The sequence below is a fragment of the Vulpes vulpes genome, chromosome X, assembly GCF_048418805.1.
Source record: "Vulpes vulpes isolate BD-2025 chromosome X, VulVul3, whole genome shotgun sequence".
NCBI classification, from domain to species: domain Eukaryota; kingdom Metazoa; phylum Chordata; class Mammalia; order Carnivora; family Canidae; genus Vulpes; species Vulpes vulpes.
In genome coordinates, this window is record NC_132796.1 from 44,614,947 (window position 1) to 44,634,096 (window position 19,150).

The 19,150-nt window shown below is 36.3% G+C and overlaps 1 protein-coding gene and 1 pseudogene across 2 annotated transcripts in view; one reads left to right on the top strand and one right to left on the bottom strand.

The window, feature by feature from the left end:
- Window positions 1–19,150, top strand: part of KLF8 (KLF transcription factor 8) — a 322,445-nt gene that overhangs the window by 117,215 nt on the left and 186,080 nt on the right. The window lies entirely within an intron of this gene.
- LOC140596334 (U4 spliceosomal RNA) lies at window positions 1,872–1,953 on the bottom strand (annotated as a pseudogene).

The following is a 19,150-nucleotide window of genomic DNA, read 5'->3' on the forward strand; positions in this document are numbered from 1 at the left end:
CTTTTTCCCTGCTTCTTTTCAATCATCTGGGCCAGGAAGTTCCCAAGTGCTGACAAAATGTCACTCACTTAATTGCTGCTGAAGCTGGCAACACCGGGAGCATGCTGTACTATTTATTAAAGTCTGGTGGCCGCTTTGTTGAGCACTGGATAGAGCCACAAGAGGCGCAGGTACTGGCAGAACACTGGCTTTGACAGCACCGGAGCCCTGCCCCAGCCCCAGCCCGCAGCCTGGACACTGCTGGCACCATTGCCTCCCCATCCCCATGGCCCTCATAACATCATTTCTTGGAGAGACATTTTTCCCATTGGGCGTTCTTTCCTGCTCCTCAAAGATTAAATGGCCATAGATTTGAGGGTTCATTTCTGGCGTTTCTATTCTGTTCCATTGCCCTATATGTCTGTTTTTGTGCCAGTACCATGCTGTCTTGATCACTACAGTGTTATAATATAACTTGAAATCTAGAATTGTGATGCCTTCAGATTTACTTTTATTTTTCAAGGTTGTTTGGCTATGCAGGGGTCTTCTGTGGTTCCATACAAATTTTAAGATTGTTTGTAATAGCTCTGTGAAAAATGCTGGTGATATTTTGATAGGGACTGAATTAAATATGTAGATTTCTTTGGGTAGTATAGAAATTTTAACAGTATTTGTTCTTCCAATCCATGAGCATGAAATGTTTTTCCATGATGTTTGTATCATCTTCAATTTCTTTAATCAGTGTTTTAATTTTCAGAGTACAGATATTTCACCTCTTCAGATAGGTTTATTCCTATGTATCTTAATCTTTTTCACTGCAATTATAAATGGGGATAGATTCCTTAATTGTACTTTCTGTTGCTTCATTATTGGTGTATAGAAGTGCAAAAGATTTCGGTACATTGATTTTGTATCCTATGATTTTACTGAATTCCTGCATCAGTTCTAGCAATTTTTTGTGGGAGTCATTTGGGTTTACTATATAGTCTCATGTCTTCTTGCAAATAATGAAAGTTTAGCTTCTTCCTTACAAATTTGAATGCCTTTTGTTTCTTTTTGTTGTTTGACTGCTGTGGCTAAGATATCCAATACTACATTAAATACAGTGGTGAGAATGGACATCCCTGTCACGTTCCTGACAAAAAGCAATTTTTCCCCATTGAGTATGATATTAGCTGTGGGTTTTTTTGCAATGGCCTTTATTATTTTGAGGTATGTTCCTTCTAAACCTGCTTTGTTGCAGGTTTTCTTTTTTTTAATTTTTATTTATTTATTCATTATATATATATATATATACATATATATATATATATATATATATATAGAGAGAGAGAGAGAGAGAGAGAGAGAGAGAGAGAGAAGCAGGCTCCATACAGGAAGCCCAATGTGGGACTCGATCCTGGGACTCCGGGATCACACCCTGAGCCAAAGGCAGATGCTCAACCACTAAGCCACTCAGGTGTCCCTGTTGAAAGTTTTCTATCACGAATGGATGTCATATTTTTCAAATGCTTTTTCTGCATCTATTGAAAGGATCATATATTGTTGGCATTTTGTTGTTTTTTACAACTAACTTCATGTTTAATGTTGAACAGGATGCTTTGATCTCTGTGATGACTGGATACTGCTCATGCTTTCCCACTTCACTGAAGTTTATTCTAGCAGCAGGCAGGGAGGGAGCCAGGGTTGAGCTTCCCAGAGTAAGGCTGACAGCTGCAAAGATAACATGAAGTATCATGGGGAGGAGGAGGAGGAGGAAAGTGGGGAAGGTGTCCCTCATGTTCATCAGGAGTGTCAGCCTGTATTACTTTATTAGCAGAGTCATTATCTGGCTTTGGTATTAGGGTAATGCTGGTCTCACAGAATGAATTTGGGAGTTTTCATTCATTTTCTATTTTTGGAATAGTTTTCAATTAGCAATAATTGAGCCATGGCTAAACTTCATTGACTATTATACTGCCACTGTGCAAAGCTGGGATAGTTTGAGAACAAAACATATTAACACTTCTTTAAATGTTTGGAAGAATTCACCTGTAAAACAACCTGGCCATGGATTTTTCTTTGTTTGGAATTTTTTCTGATTATTGATTCAATTTCTTTGCTGGTTATTGGTCTGTTCAAGTTTTCTATTCTTCCTCTTTCAGTTTTGGTACTTTATATGTTTCTCGGAATTTATCCATTTCTTCTAGATTGTCCAATTTGTTGGCATAAAGTTTTTCATTATATTCTCTCATAATTCTTTGTATTTCTGTGGTGTTAGTTGTTATTTTTCTGCCCTCATTTGTCATTTAATTTATTTGGGTTCTGTCTTTTCTTTTTGATCAGTCTGGCTAGAGGTTTATCAATTTATTTTTATTGTTATTATTTTTAAAAATATTTTATTTATTTCTTGAGAGAGAGAGAGAGAATGGCGAACATGAATGGGGAGAGGGGCAGAGAGAGAGAGGGAGAGAGACTCCTTTCTGAGCAGGGAGCCTGACATGGGGCTCCACCCCAGGAACCCAGCGTGACCTGAGCTGAAGGAATATACATTTAACTAACTTAGCCACCCAAGCACTCCAAAAAGGTTTATCAATTTTATTTTTTTTTCAAAGAACCAACTCTTGCTTTCATTAATATGTTCTATTGGGGTTTTCTTTAGTCTCTATATCATTTATTTCTGCTCTAATCTTAATTATTTCCTTCCTTCTGCTGGATTTAGGCTTCACTTCTTGTTATTTTCTAGCTGCTTTTGCTGTAAGGTTAGGTGATTTCTTTGAGATTTTTCTTGTATCTTGAGGTAGGGCTGTGTTGCTATTTACTTCCCTCTTATGACCGCTTTTGCTACATCAAAGGTTTTTGGACCATTTTTCTTTCATTTTCATTTGTGTCCATGTATTTTTTATTTTATTTTTTTATTTCTTGGATGACCAATAAATTGTTTAGTAGCATGTTATTTAACCTCCACATATTTGTGGTCTTTCCAGATTTTGCCTTGTGGCTGACTTCTAGTTTCATGGTGACATGGTAAGAAAAGGTTCACAGTATGACTTTAGTCTTTTGTATTTAGCCTGTTTTGTAACTTAACATATGATCTATTCTGGAGAATGTTACATGTACACTTGAAAATAACATGTATTCTGCTATTTTAGGATGGAATGTTCTGAATATATCTGTTTAATATATCTGGCCCAACGTATAATTCAAAGCCATTCTTTCCTTAGTCATTTATTGTTTAGATTATCTGTCCATTGATGCAAGTGGGTGGAAAATTCCCCTAATATTATTGTATTATTATTAATTAGTTCCCTTATGTTTAATTGTTTTTATATGTTTGGGTGTTACTATGTGGGGGGAATAAGTATTTACAATTGTTAGATCTTTTTGTTGATAGACCCTTTATTATAATATAATGCTCTTTTCATTTCTTGTTACAGTCTTTGTTTTTAAAGTCTAGTTTGTCTGAAAGAAGTATTGCTACTCCCGTTTTCTATTTTCTTTTTATTTAAATTCAGGTTAGTTAACATACAGCAGTGTTATTAGTTTCAGGTTCAAAACTTCCATACAACACCTGGTACTTATCACAGCAGGTACACTCCTTAATCTCCATCACCTATTTAATCCATCCCCTCTAGTAAGCATCAATTTGTTCTGTATAGTTAAGAGTCTTGTTTCTTGGTTTGCTTTTTTCCCTATGCTCTTTTGTTTTGTTTCTTAAATTCCACATCTGTGTGAAAATATATGGTATTTGTCTTTCTCTGTCTGACTTATTTCACTTAGCATAATACTTTCTAGCTCCATCCACCTCAACAAATACAAAAAGATTTAGATATTATGCATTTTTTTCTGACCACATTGCTATGAAATGTGAAGTCAACCACAAGACAAAATTTGGAAAGACTACAAATACCTAGAAGTTAAATGACATTCTATTAAACAATGAATGTGTCAACCAGGAAATCAAAGAAAAAATAATACATGGAAACAAATGAAAACAAAAAAGAACATTCCAAATCCTTTTGGATGTAGCAAAAGCAGTGCTAAGAGGGAATTATGTACACTTGAGTCATCCTCTAAGGAGGAAAAATCTGAAATAAACAAACTAAACTTACACCTAAATGAGCTAGAAAAAGAGCCTTCTGAAGCCTAAAGCCAGAAGGAATGAAATAATAAATATTTGAGCAGAAATAAATAATGTAGAGACTAAAACCAAACCAACAAATGAAAACAGAGATCAATGAAAGAATGAGCTGGTTCCTTGAAAAAGGTTAAATTGATAAACCTCTAGGTAAATTTATCAAAAGAAATGAGAAAGGACCCAAATAAATTAAATCACAAATGATAGCCAAGAAATGACAGCTAACATCACAGAAATAAAAAGAATTATGAGGAAATATTATGAAAAGTGATATGCTAACAAACTGGACAACCTGGAAGAAATGGATAAATTCCTAGGAACATATAAATTAACAAAACTGAAACAAGAAGACATAGAAAGCTTGAACTGTCAGATAACCAGGAAAGAAACTAAATTAGTAATAAAAAAACCACCAAACAAAGAAGTCCAGAGTCAGATGGCTTCACAGACCACAATATTATGAAACTTGAAGTCAACCTCAAGAAAAAAAAAAAAATGGAAAGACCACAAATACATTAAGGGTAAAGACAATCCTACTAAGGAATGAATGAGTTAACCAGGAAATTAAAGAAGAAATTAAAAAATACATGGTTACAAATGAAATTGAAAACACAACTGTCCAAAATGGGATGCAACAAAAGTTGCCTTAAGAAGGAAGTATATAGGGATCCCTGGGTGGCGCAGCGGTTTGGCGCCTGCCTCTGGCCCAGGGCATGATCCTGGAGACCCAGGATCGAATCCCACATCGGGCTCCCAGTGCATGGAGCCTGCTTCTCTCTCTGCCTGTGTCTCTGCCCCTCCCTCTCTCTCTCTCTCTCTCTCTCTCTCTCTCTATCATAAATAAATAAAAATTAAAATAAAAAGCCATCCACCTTCGCAAATGGCAAGATTTCATTCTAAAAAAAAAAAAAAGAAGAAGGAAGTATATATATATATATATATATATATATATATATATATATATAAAATAAAAATAAAAAAAGAAGGAAGTATATGGCAATATAGGCCTGCCTCAAGAAGCAAGAAAATTATCAAATACCCAACCTAAATACACACCTAAAGGAACTAGAGAAAGAGCAACAAATGAAGCCTAAAGCCAGCAGAAGGGGAATAATGAAGATCAGAGCAGATATAAATGATACACACACACACACACACAAAACCCCAGTAGACTAGATCAATGAAACTAGGAACTGGTTCTTTGAAAGAAGTATTAAAATTGATAAGCTCTTAGCTAGGTGTACCAAAAAAAAAGAGGGAGAGAAAGAAGACCTAAATAAATAAAATCATGAATGAGAGGGAGAGATCACAAACAACACCACAGAAATATAGTCAATTATAAGAGAATGTTATGAAAAATTATATGCCAAAAAATCATACAATCTGGAAGAAATGAATGAATTTCTAGAAACATATAAACCACCAAAAGTGAAACAGGAAAAAATAGAAAATTTGAATAGATTCATATCCAGCAGAGAAATTGCATCAGTAATCAAGAATCTCCCAAAAAACAAAAATCCAGAGCTAGATAGCTTCCCAGGAGATGTCTACCAAACATTTTAAAAGAGTTAATACCTATTCTACTCTAACTCTTTGAAAAAATAGAAATGGAAGGAAAACAAACTCATTCCACAAGGTGTTACAATGAACCCCAAACCAGAGTAAAACTCAACTAAAAAGGACAAGTACAGGCCAATAACCTTGATGAACACAGATGCAAAAATTCTCAACAAACTTCTAGCAATCCAAATCCAACAATACATTATAACTATCATTCACCATGAAAAGTCAGATTTAGGGGCACCTGGGTAGCTCAATGGTTGAGCATCTGCCTTTGGCTCAGGTTGTGATCCTGGTATCCTGGGATTGAATCCTGCATCAGGCTCCACACAGAGAGCCTGCTTCTCCCTCTGCCTAGGTATCTGCCTCTCTCTGTGTGTCTCTCATGAATAAATAAATAAAATCTTTTAAAAAAAGGAAAAATGAGATTTATTCCTGGCTTGAAATGGTGGTTCAATATTCACAAATCAATCAATGTGATATACCTAATTAATAAAAGAAAGAATAAGAACCATATGATCCTGTCAATAGATTCAGAGAAAACATTTGAAAAAGTACAGCATCCATTCTTGATTAAAAAAACAAAACCCTCAACAAAGTGGGGGTAGAGAGAGCCTACATCAACATCATAAAAGGCATATGCAAAAGATCCACAGCAAATATCATCCTCAATCGGGAAAAACTGAGAGCTTTTCCTCAGCAGTCAGGAACAAGACAGGGATATCCACTCTTAACTATCATTATGTAACATAGTACTGCAAGTCCTAGTCTCAGCAATCTGACAACAACAACAAAAATAAAAGGCATCCAAATCAGCAAGGAAGGAGTCAAACTTTCACTATTCATGGAGGACGTGATACTCTATATAGAAAACCTGAAAGATTCCACCAAAAAATTGCTAGAACTGATAAAAAAAAAAGTCAGTAAATTCACAGGATAAAAAAAACATTCAGAAAGTTGTTGCATTTTTATATATGAATAATTAAGAAGTAGAAAGAGAAATCGGGAATCAATCCCATTTACCTCTGCATGAAAAATTATGAAATACCTAGGAATAAACCTAACCAAAGAGGTAAAATGTCTGTATACTGAAAACCATAGAACACTTATGAATGAAACTGAAGATGACACCAAAAAAAAAAAAAATGGAAAAACATCTTATGCTCAAGGATTTGAAGAACAAATATTGTGAAATGTCTATACTATGCAAAGCAATCTACACATTTAATGCAAAAATAAAACCATCATTTTTCACAAAGCTATAACAAATATTCCTAAACTTTGTATGGAAGCACAAAAGATGCTGAAGAGCCAAAGCAGTCTTGAAAAAGAAAACCAAAGCTTGAGGCATCACATTTCCTGATTTCAAGCTATATTTGAAAGCTGGAGTCATCAAGACCATATGGAACTGAGACAAAAACAGACACATAGACCAATGGAACAGAATAGAAACAACAGATGTTGGAGAGGATTCGGAGAAAGGGAACCCTCTTCCACCATTAATGTGAGTGCAAATTGTTGCAGTCACTGTGGAAAACAGTAAGGCGTTTCATCAGAATGCTCAAAATAGGGCTACACTATAACCCAGCATTTGTACTACTAGGTATTTACCCAAAGGATACAATAATACTGATTTGAAGGGGCATATGCATCCCAGTGTTTATAGTAGCATTAGAGACAAAAGTCAAATTATTGAAAAGCCCAACTTCCCATCAACTAATGAATGCATATATATATTTATATATAGTATATATAAAAATATATAAATATATATTTATAAAATATATAAATACATAAAGCATATAGGTAGCTGTAGATAAATATATATAAATATAGATATAAATATAGATATAAAATATGTGAATGAAAATGAAATACTACTCAGCCATCAAAAACTGAAATCTTGCCATTTGCAATGATATAGATGGAACTAAAGTGTATTATGCTAAGTGAAATAAGTCATTTGGTGAAAGACAAATAGCATATGACGTCACTCATATAGAATTTATGAAACAAAACAGATGAACATAGGAAAAGTAAGGAAAAAGAAAATAAGATAAAAATACAGAGAGAGGCAATTCATAAGAGACTGTTAGCAACTGGGAACAAACTCAGGGTTGCTAGATGGAATATAGGGATGGGGATGGGGTAAATGGGTGATGGACATTAAGGAAGGCACTTGTTTTCTTTTTTAAAGATTTTATTTATTCATGACACACACACACACACACACACACACACACAGAGGCAGAGACATAGGCAGAGGGAGAAGCAGGCCCCACGCAGGCTCCACACAGGGAGCCCAATGTGGGACTCGATCCCAGGACTCCAGGATCATGACCTGGGCCAAAGGCAGGCACTAAACCACTGAGCCACCCAGGCGTCCTAGGACGGCACTTGTAATGAGTACTGGATGTTATATGCAAGTGAATGCCCATGAGACTAATATTTCACTATATGGTAACTAACATGAATTTAAATAAAACCTTAAAAGGATAAAAGGAAAAAAAAGGACGTGGCATATATGCAATGGAATATTACTCAGCCATAAAAAAGAATGAAATCTTGCTATTTGCAATGACATGGATGAAGCTAGAGTGTGTTTTGCTACGTGAAATAAGTCAGTCAGAGGACAAATACCATATGATTTCACCTACATGTGAAATTTTGGAAACAAAACAGATGAACATAGGAGAAAGAAAAAAGAAAAAGTGAGGCAAATCATAATAGAGACTCTTGACTATAAGGAACAACAGGGTTGCTCAATGGGAGGTGGTTTTGGGGGGATGGGCTAAATGGGCAATGGCTATTAAGGAGGGCACTTGTTATGATTAGCACTAACTGTTATATGTAAGTGATGAATCACTAAATTTTATTCCTGAAACTAGTATTACACTATATGTTGACTAACTAGAATTTAAATAAAAATTTAAACATTTTTTTAAAAGAAAAGTCAGTTATATATCCTGCTCCTGAAAGTAATGGCCTTATGAAAAAGAGATGATTTAGTGCCTAGGGCCTGGTACTCCAGGGAGTGTCTCTGGTGTGTCATGTGTGCACTCCACTGTTGTGTATTGGCTACTCTGTCCTTCAGGCCAACTGTCTGTAAAGGCTCTCCTTGCCTGCTGTGGGCAGTGTTTGGTTCCTGGCCTGAATGGGGTGAGCTTTAACTAGGTGTGCTCATGTCTGCCTTTGAAATGAGTCCTAAAACCACCTTCATCAGAAATGAGGCTCTGTAGTTCTTCTAGTCCAGAGACATGTTGTGGGCAAAGCTTTGTGTTGGGCTTCTGTGGGAGAGGCCTGCCTCTCTGGGATTGAGGCAAGTCTGACTGATTAGGGCAGTCTCACTACAGTGTGTGTTGGGGGGGGAGTTAGATCTTGGTGTATACAAGGTAGGTAGTCAGTGTAGATGCTTCACTGATTCCTTGTAGATTCCTCTGTTTATGTTGAGGGGTTGGGAAGGAAATGGCTCTGGGCAGCCCCTTTGTTCCCAGAACAGTGTCTCTATGAATGCTGACTCTCAGGAATGCACTCTGAGAAGGGCAGATAATCTCTCTACTCTGTGCCCCAGGCACTTTTCAGATTGCTGTTTCCATGTTGTCTGCCCCCCTGTTGTTTGCCTACCTACTCTCCAGGATCAATGCAGTGCCCACTGTGCTTTATCCCAGCCAAGTCCACTAACCTTTAAAACTCCAGGCTTTAAGCCTCACTGGTTGCAGCCTCTTCTGTCCCATTAATTGTGGAGTTTGTTCTGTCTTGTGCCCAAGATTGCAAATCCGAGAAACCACCAAGGAGCTGACACCGATGCAAGTACATGAGGGTTTATTAACAAGCTTGAGCTTGGGTCCAAGTATACTCCATACAACAAAGCAGGGACTTCGACCCCGAGACTAAGAAGCACAGCAGTGTTATAGGGGCCAGTGGCCAATGAGATTGTAACAAACGCAGAAAGTTGCACAATCATGTTGGTCCACACGCAGGTGGCCAATTGAATTATGATTCACCTTATAGTGACCGTTTGAACTAGCCTATTATTCTGGTTAGAATTGGCGCGCAGGTTTGGCGGGCAAAAGAGGGGTTTTCATTCCTTGGCGGTTAAAGGTCAGAGGTTATATTCCTATGTGTGCTAGTTTAAGGGTGTGCTTGCTTAATAGCTAAACTAGGGTGAGGGAATGCCTTAAACAATAGGCAGGTCATGTGGGGGGTTTTACATGAGATGGCGGGTGTAGCACAAAATGGAGTTAGTCCTGCTCTGCTTGTCCAGGGATAGGGGATTTTTGTTAGATTTCCTGGGTCCCACAGTCTATATTCTGGTCAATTTCTAGGGTATTTGGATGATTTGACAGTTGTCTAGTTGCCTTTATGGGTCAGGGTGAGCTTAGGGTTCTCCTACTCCACAGCCATATTCTCTTGTTTTTATTTGTAGAACATATATTTCAAATGGATACAAAATTAATTGCATTTACAATAATTTAAAAGTACAGCACTTTCTAGTGGGAGCTGGCTTTCTAGTACTTTGGGGTTTGTAAGACATATCAAGAACATTTACTGATGTGGAAAATGAATACTGCTGTAGTCATATGAGACAAAGGAGTGTGTGTGTGTGTGTGTGTGTGTGTGTGTGTTTTACAGGATAATTTATTTTTTAATTGTTTTTTAAAATATTTTATTTATTTATTCATGATAGACAGAGAGAGAGAGGCAGAGACACAGGCAGAGCGAGAAGCAAGCTCCATGCAGGGAGCCTGATGTGGGACTCGATCCCGGGACCTCAGGAACATGCCCTGGGCCGAAGGCAGATGCTAAACTGCTGAGCCACCCAGGGATCCCCTATTTTTTATTGTTTTGTGTAAAGTTTTCACACAATATTACATTGGTTCTCGATGTATACCATAGTAATTTGACAAGTTTATACAGTATGCCCTACTTACCACAGATTTAGTTACCATCTGTCACCATACAATGCTATTACAATATCGTTGACTATGTTCTTTATTTTGTACCTTTTATTTACATGACCTATTTATTCCATAACTGGAATCTTGGAACTCCCACTCACCTTCACCCATTTTGCTTATCCTCCTACCCTACTCCCATCTGGTAACCATCAGTTTGCTCTGGTTCTTCTTTTTACTTGTTTATTCATTATCTTTAGATTCCACATATGAGTAAAATCATATGGTATTTATCTTTCATACTCTGATTTGACTATTATAACACTGTCCTTTATGCATTAGGTTGAATTTAATATTTTGTTTATACATTAAACACAGAAGCTTTTGCAGGACAACTTTGATGACATATGCAATCTGTCATTTTGCTAACACTGACTTGACTCTTTTCCACTGCTCTATTGGATATACTAACCCATTTATATTACTTTTTGTTACAGAGTAGAATGTTTCTTGTGAAAATTATACTTCAGGTTTCCATTCTATTTTTAAGGCTTTATATTTGGTTTTCATAAATTTTCCAAGACTCTGGTGGCTGTAACCCTATATTGTGATCATGTCTCCTGGTGTTTTTTTAAATTTCTGTTATCACATATTGCATTTGTGATTTTAACTTTTAGATATCAAATTCCTATAAGTATTCTATTTCTACTGTAGATATTCTCTTAATTTTGCTGAACTCAAGTATTTGTCCTTTTTAATTGCTATGGAAATTTTACTTTTAATCTTTTATTAAAACAGGAAATATTTTTAAAAAACAGGAAATATTTATGTATAGAGAAAAGTACCAAAAACACAAGTGAATAATCTAGTAAAGTGAAAATCTACTTATAAAGTAAATTTATAAAGTGAAAATTCCAGTCATCAGATTGAGAAATAGAACATTTCTACCTCTAGAAGGTTCCCTCAAAACCACAATGAGATACCACCTCACACCAGTGAGAATGGGGAAAATTAACAAAGCAGGAAACCACAAATGTTGGAGAGGATGTAGAGAAAAGGGAACCCTCTTACACTGTTGGTGGGAATGGGAAATGGTGCAGCCACTCTGGAAAACTGTGTGGAGGTTCCTCAAAGAGTTAAAAATAGACCTGCCCTACGACCCAGCAATTGCACTGTTGGGGATTTACCCCAAAGATTCAGATGCAATGAAACGCCAGGACACCTGCACCCCGAAGTTTCTAGCAGCAATGTCCACAATAGCCAAACTGTGGAAGGAGCCTCGGTGTCCATTGAAAGATGAATGGATAAAGAAGATGTGGTTTATGTATACAATGGAATATTACTCAGCCATTAGAAATGACAAATACCCACCATTTGCTTCGATGTGGATGGAACTGGAGGGTATTATGCTGAGTGAAATAAGTCAATCAGAGAAGGACAAACATTATATGGTCTCATTATTTTGGGGAATATAAAAAAATAATTAAAGGGAATAAAGGGGAAAGGAGAAAAATGAGTGGGAAATATCAGAAAGGGAGACAGAACATGAGAGACTCCTAACTTTGGGAAACGAACTAGGGGTGGTGTAAGGGGAGACGGGAGGGGTGTGGGGGTGACTGGGTGACAGGCACTAAGGGGTAGTGTAAGGTGAGGTGGGCAGGGGGATGGGGTGACTGGGTGATGAGCACTGAGGAGGGCACTTGATTGGATGAGCACTGGATGTTATTCTATATGTTGGCAAATTGAACACCAATAAAAAATTTTAAAAAATAATAATATACTGTTGGATTTAATTTGCTACTATTTTGCTGAGAATTTTTACATCCATGTTCATCAGGGATATTGGCTTATAGTTCTCTATTTTAGTAGAGTCTTTGTCCAGTTTTGGAATCAGGGTCATGATAGCCTTATAGAACAAGTTTGGGTTTTCCCTTCCATTTTCATTTTTTTTCGAATAGTATATAATAATAGGTATTAACTCTTCTTTATATGTTTGGTAGAATTCCCCTGAGAAGCTATCTGGCCCTGACTTTTGTTTGTTGGGGCATTTTTGATTACCAGTTCAATTTCTTTGCTGGATATCAGTTTGTTCAAGTTGTGTACTTCTTCCTGTTTCCATTTTGGTACCTTATATATTTCTAGAATTTCATCCGTTCCTTCCAGATTGTTGATTAGGTGGCATATAATTTTTCATAATGTTATATAATTTATATTTTTGTGGTGTTGGTTTTGATTTCTCCTCTCTTATTTGTTCTTTTATTTCTCTGAGTTCCTTCACTTTTCTTTTTGATATGTCTGGCTAGGGGTTTATCAATTTTACTAATTTTTTCAAAGAAACAGCTCCTGTTTGCATTGATCAATTCTGCTTTATTTTTGTTGCTGTTGTTGTTTCTGTTTCATTTATTTCTGCCCTACTATCTATTCTTTCCCTTCTTCTGCTGGGTTTATTTTTCATTTCTTGTTCTTTTTTCAGCTCCTTTTTAGATGTAAGTTTAGATTGTACTTTTTTTTTTTTTTGAGATATTTCTTGCTTCCCGAGGTAGGCCTGTATTGCTATATATTTCCCTCTTTTGACCTTTTTTGCTGCATCACAAAGGTTTTGAGCCATCATGTTTTTATTTTCATGTGTTTCTACATACATTTTTCATTTCTTCTTTAATTTCCTGTTTGTCCCTTTCATCCTTTAATAAGATGTTCTTCATTCTCCCTATGTTTGTGGTCTTTCAAATCTTTTTCTTGTTGTTTCCTTCTAGTATCATTGTGTTGAAGTCAGAAAATATGCATGGTATCATCTCAATCTTTTTGGGTTTGATTAAGCCTGATTTGTGACATAGTATGTGATCTATTCTGGGGACTGTCCCATGTGAACATGACAAGAATGAGTATTCTGCTGCTTTAGGTTGAAATGTTCTGAATATATTTGTGAAGTCCATCTGGTCCAGTGTGTCATTCAAAGCCATTATTTCCTTGTTGATCTGCATAGATGATCTGTCCATTGATACATATATATGATATTAGAGTCCCCTAGCTGTACTATCATCAGTGAGTTTTTAAATTTTTTGTTATTAATTGTTTCATATATTTGGATGATACCATGTTGTGGACATTTATATTTAAAATTGTTACTTCTTGTTGGATAGTCTTCTTGGTTATGATATAGTGCCCTTGTTCATCTTGTTGCAATCTTTGGTTCATAGTCTACTTTGTCCAATATTGGTGTTGGTACTCCATTTTCTTTTGAAGTACATTTACATGATAAATATTTCTCCATCCCCTCACTTTCAATCTGTAGATATTCTTAGGAATAAATTTAGTCTCATGGGAAGCATATAGATGGGTCTTGTTTTGTCCATTCTGACACCCTGCATCTTTTGATTGGAATATTTACTCCATTTACTTGAGAGTAAGTATTGATAGATATGTACTTAGTGGCACTGTATTACTTGTTTTGTCACTTCTGAAGATTTTCTCTTTTTCTTTCTAGTCTTTTTTATTTGGTCTCTCCTTCCTGCTTTAAGAGTTCCCTTTAATGATTTTTGCAGGACTCATTTAGTGGTTACAGACTCCTTTAGTATTTGTTTGTCTGGGAAATGCTTTATCCTCTTTCTATTCTGAATGATAGCCTTCCTGGATAGAATATTCTTGGCTGCAGATTTTTCCCTTTCAGCACATTGAATGTATTTTCCACTCCCTTCTGGTTTGCCATGTTTCTGTGGAGAGACCTGCTCCTAACCTTATTGATCTTCCTGTGTAAGTCATAGACTTCTTTTGTCATGCTGCTTTTAGAAGTTTTTCATCATCACTATATTTTGCAAATTTAACTACAATATATCTCGGTGTTGGCATGCTTCTGTTGATTTTGATGCGAGTTCTTTGTGCCTCTTGGATTTGGAAGTCTGTTTCCTTCTCCAGATTAGGGAAATTTTCGCTATAAGTTCCTCAAATAAACCTTCTGCCTTCCTTTCTCTCTCTTTTTATTTTGCAACTTCTATGATATGAATGTTGTTACATTCAATGGAGTCACTGAGTTCTCTAAGTCTACTTTTTTAATTGAAGATTTTTTTCCCTCTTTTGTTCAGCTTCATTATTTTCCATAATTCTATCTTTTATATTACTTATTTGTTCCTCTGCTTCTTCCATCCTTGTTATCTTTACAGCCAGTTGGTTTCAAATCCTAGTTTTTGCATTTTTCTTTTTGGCCTGATTGTTTTTTTTTTCCTCTGTGGTAAATGTCTCCCTGATGTCTTCTATGCTTTTCTCAACCCCAGGTAGCATCCTTATGATCCTTGCTTTAAATTTTGGATCAGGCATATTAATTATATCTGTTTCAGTTGGATCCCTGGCTATGGCCTTTCCTTGTTCTTTCTTTTGGGATGAATTTCTCTGTCTTTGCTTTTTGTTTAGGCCATTTCTCTTCTTCTCTGTGTTAGGAAAGCCTGTTATGGTTCCTGCTCCTGAGAGTAGTGGCTTTATCAAGAAAAAGACTTTACCATCCAGGGTCTGGCACTCACAATATGCCTCTGGTGTGTGGTGTATGCACTCTGATGCTGTGTTTTCAGTGCTTTATCCCTCAGGTCAGTTGTCTGCATAGTTTCTCCTTGGTTACAGTGGGAGTGCTTGGACCTTGGCCAGAGTGTGATGAGTTTTAACTTGTTGTGCTCTAGTCTGTTTGCTAATAGAGATTGATGCTATTTCCAGTAGAACTGAAGCTTTGCAGAACTTTATGTTCAGTAGACATGGTGTGTGCAGGCTGTTTGTGTTGGTCTTCTGAGGGAGGGGTCTGCTGTGTTATTTTTAGTCATATTTGCCAGAGAAAAGCAGCCCAGCAAAGTGCACTAGTACAGGACTTGGTATAAGCAGGTTAGGGAACCAGTGTTGGTGCTGTGCTGTTTGCTGAAGTTGGTTTAGGCTGAGGAGCAGAGTAGGCAAATGTCAGGAGCCCACTCTTTTGTCTCTTGAAAGGGGAGTCCACGCTTGCTGCTCTCCGGGAAGCACTTTTAGAGGAGCAAATAATTCCCCCTTGTACCTCACAGGTATTTTTTGAGATGACTGATTTCACACTATCTGGGTTGGTGCATGTTGGTCTCTTCCCTAGCGAGGCCTGCTGACTTTTAAAATTCCTAACTTCAGGGACCTAGTGTGGCAGGGATCTATGGTGGGCCTCTGGGAAAGAGTCTTGCCACACTTGGACTGATGCAGCTTTTTTATTTGTTATATTTGTTTTTATTGAAGTTCAATTTGCCAACATATAGTATAACACCCAGTGCACATCCCATCAAGTGCCCTCCTCAGTGCTCATCACCAAGTTACCCCAACCCCCCACCCACCTCCCCTTCCACAACCCTTTGTTTCTTTCCCAGAGTTAGGAGTCTTTCATGTTTTGTTTCCCTCTCTAATTTTTCTCACTCGTTTCCCCTCCTTTCCCTTATAATCCCTTTCACTGGACTGATGCTGCTTTGACCCAGAAGAGCAGTTTTGCCAGAGTTCAAGGGTGTGGGATTTGGAGCAAACAGGCTAAACAGCCAGTGTACAATTTAATGGCCCTCAGCAGGTGTCTGCACCTATGCTGCAGAGCATGGGAAAGAAATTGTGCTTGCTGGTTCTTTTATCCCCAGAGAGGTAATGCCACCTCTCACAGATGTGCTTCATAAAGTACAAACAGTCTCTCCTCATACCCCTCCGGCTCTCCTAAAATCATATAGTCTGCACCAGGATTGTTTGCCTATCTCTTCTCCAGGAGCAGGACAGCATCCTCATGTCTCTATCCCAACCAAACATGAGGACCTCTAAAACTCCAGTCTTTGTGCCCCTCTGGTTGCAAAAACTCAGAAAATTCAGCTCCTCTCATTCTACCAGTCAATGGCTTTGAGAAAGTGCTCCCTTTGTGTGTATCCCTGTGTGCTCCACTCTCTTGCCTTTCTCTGGAGCCAAAGTTCCCTCACGTCCACAACATCTGAGATCCGATTTTCCCCTAAACCAAGTCTCCACTCTTCCTACCTACCTTGAAGTGGCCTCTTCTCTCCCTTTCTCTGTTCAGTATGTTCTATCAGTGTTCATATTGATTTCTTGAGTATACAGAATGATATAATACTTATACATCTATGTTTGAGGGACTAGGCAACACTAGAATCCTCCTGCTATACCACCATCTTAGCTCAAGTAGCATTTAATTCTTTGTAGTCTTTTGTAATCCTTTGTATTTCTGTGCAGTGGGTTGTTACTTCTCCCCTTTCATTTTTTATTTTATTTACTTGGATCTGCTCCCTTTTTTTTCTTTGATGAATCTGGATAGAGTTTGATTAATTTTGCTTATTTTTTCAAAGAACTAGCTCAACCTTTCATTGATCTATTATATTGTTTTTGTTTAATTTCTATTCCATGTATTTTGTTCTGTTCTTTACTATTTTTTGCCTTCTACTAACTTTGAGAATTGTTTATTCTTTTTCTCATTCCTTTAGGTGTAACATTAGATTGCTTATTTAAGAAGATTCTTGTTTCTTGAAGTAGACCTGTACTACTATAAATTTCCCTCTTACTATTGTTTGTATAGTCCCAAAGATTTCAGACCCTTACGTTTGCATTCTATTTGTATCCCTGTATTTTTTATTTTCTTTTTTTTCTTTTTTTTATTTTTTATTTTCTCTCTGATTTCTCAATTAAGTCATTGGTTGTTTAGTATCATGTTGTTTATCATCCACACGTTTTTGTTTTTGTTTCCAGTTTTTTCCCTTGTAATTGGCTTCTAGTTTTATATTGTTGTGGTAAAAAATGTGTGATATAATTTCAGTCTTCTTAAATGTATTGAGACTTCTTTTATGTCCTAACATGATCTAGTTTGAAGAATGTTCCATGTGGAGTTGAACATATTGTGTACTCTTCTGTTTGGTGATATAATGTTCTGTATAAATGTGTTAAGACCACCTGGTATAATGTGTTGTTCAAAGGCAGTATTTCTTTGTTGATTTTGTCTGGTTGATGTACTCATTGATATAAATGATGTGTTAAAGACCCATGCTATTACTGTATTGTCAATTTCTCCCTTTATGTTTTTTAATATTTGCCATATGTATTTAGGTGCTTCTATGTTAGGTGCATAGATATTTGCAATTGTTATATCCTTTTATTGAAATGATACATTTATCATTATGTAATATCTTTGTCTTTTGTTACAGTCCTTGTTTTAATACATATTTTATCCAACATAAATATTACTACCGCAGCTTGCTTTCTGCTGCCATTTGTCTGGTGTTTTTTCATCACTTCACTTTTAATCACCTATGTATTTAGGTCTGATGTGAGTATACTGTAGGCAGCATATATAGAGGTCAACTTTTTATCCATTCAGTCACCCTTTGTCTTTGGTTGTCACATTTACTCCACATACACTCAAATATATTATTTTTTAAGTAATTTAAATTCCACTTTGTTAACATACAGTGTAATATTAGTTTCAGGTATAAAATATAGTAGTTGAACACTTCCATACAACATCTGGTGCTCATCATAAATTCACTCCTTAATCCCCATCAGCTATTTAACCCATCCCCAATCAACATCCCCTCAATTTCTTGGATTGCCTCTCACTCTCTATCCTTTGCTCTTTGCTTTGTTTCTTAAATTCCATATTACAAGCCATAACAAAGAATGAAATCTTGCCATTTAAAATGACATGAATGGAACTAGAGAGTATTATGATAAGCAAAATAAGTCAGTCAAGAAAAACATACCATATGATTTCATTCATTCAAAGAAATTATTGATAGATGTGTACTTATTGCATTTTTGTTACTTGTTTTACCATTATTTTTGTACTCTTCTGGGTTTTTTTCTTCTCTTCCTCTCCTCATTTCTGATTTGATGGTTTTCCTTAGTAATATGCTTTCATTCATTTCTCTTTATGTTTTGCATATCAGATTTTTACTATTGTTGACCACTAGGCTCATATATAATATCTTTATGGTTTTAGAAGTCTATATTAGGTTGATGGTTGCTTAAGTTAAATCCATTTTGAAGCAGTCAATTTTTACTCCACCCCACCTATGTCTATATATATCATGTCATATTTTACACCCTTTTATTTTGTGAGTCCCTTGACAGATTTTTATAGACATAATTGATTTCACTACAAATGTAGTTAATGCACATTAACCCCTGTACTTGGTGTTATAAATGATTAATCTACTTTTATTATGTTTGTATTTACCTGTGGAAAAAATTCCCTTTCATTATTTTCTTAATTCTACTTATGGCCATTTTTCCCGATAAAAGGGGGATTTAATTTAATCCCTTTAAGGCAGATTAGTGGTGATGAAATTCTTTAAATTTTGTTCATCTGGGAAACTCTCTCTCCTTGTATTCTAAATGATAACATTGCTAGGTAAATATTCTTGTCAAAGGCTTTTTTTCTCTCCCCCAGGACTTAAAATATATTAAACCACAGCATTCTGTCCCAGAAAGTTTCTGTTGAAAAATCAGTTGATAGCCTTATGTGGTTTTCCTAATATGTAACCCTTTGTTTTCTCTTGCTGCTTTTAAAATTCTCTATCACTACATTTGCCATTTTAATTATATTCTTGAAGTGCAACACCTTGGGCTGATT